Below are 518 nucleotides of genomic sequence, written 5' to 3'. Positions count from 1 at the left end.
TCAATAGTTTCATTTATAGTCCTCTGACTCTTCTGTTGCCCTCTACTTTGTGGACAGCTGTCTCTCCCTAGAGCTTCCTAATCCACATAAGTCAACTGACTACTGGACAGCTCCACCAGGATGTTACACATGCATGTAAAACTTAGCATGTCCCAAACTGAACTGATCATCTTGCTTTCCCTGTTGTATCTGTTAAGTCTTTCTAGTCCTCCAAGCAAAAATATTAATGATCCTCTATGATGCCACCCTCTTCTTAACCCACAGTCATTCTTTTACCAGGTACCTCAGTACCTCAGTTCTATTCCTAAATATTTAATTCCTCTACCTCTCTCCCACCCACTGCCACCATCCTACCTCAGACTCTTAACTGATTTCCCTTTTTCTGGAATTTTCTCCCTTCTCCTAACACTACAACCAGAGTGATTGTTCTACTATGTAAATCTAATTGTGTCCTCTTCCTGTTTCAAATCCTTCTATGATTCTCCATTGTCTTCAGTCTAAAGTCCTATACACAGCCT

Source organism: Tamandua tetradactyla, chromosome 9 (genome assembly GCF_023851605.1).
Source record: "Tamandua tetradactyla isolate mTamTet1 chromosome 9, mTamTet1.pri, whole genome shotgun sequence".
Classification (NCBI taxonomy): domain Eukaryota; kingdom Metazoa; phylum Chordata; class Mammalia; order Pilosa; family Myrmecophagidae; genus Tamandua; species Tamandua tetradactyla.
This window is presented reverse-complemented; position numbering follows the sequence as displayed.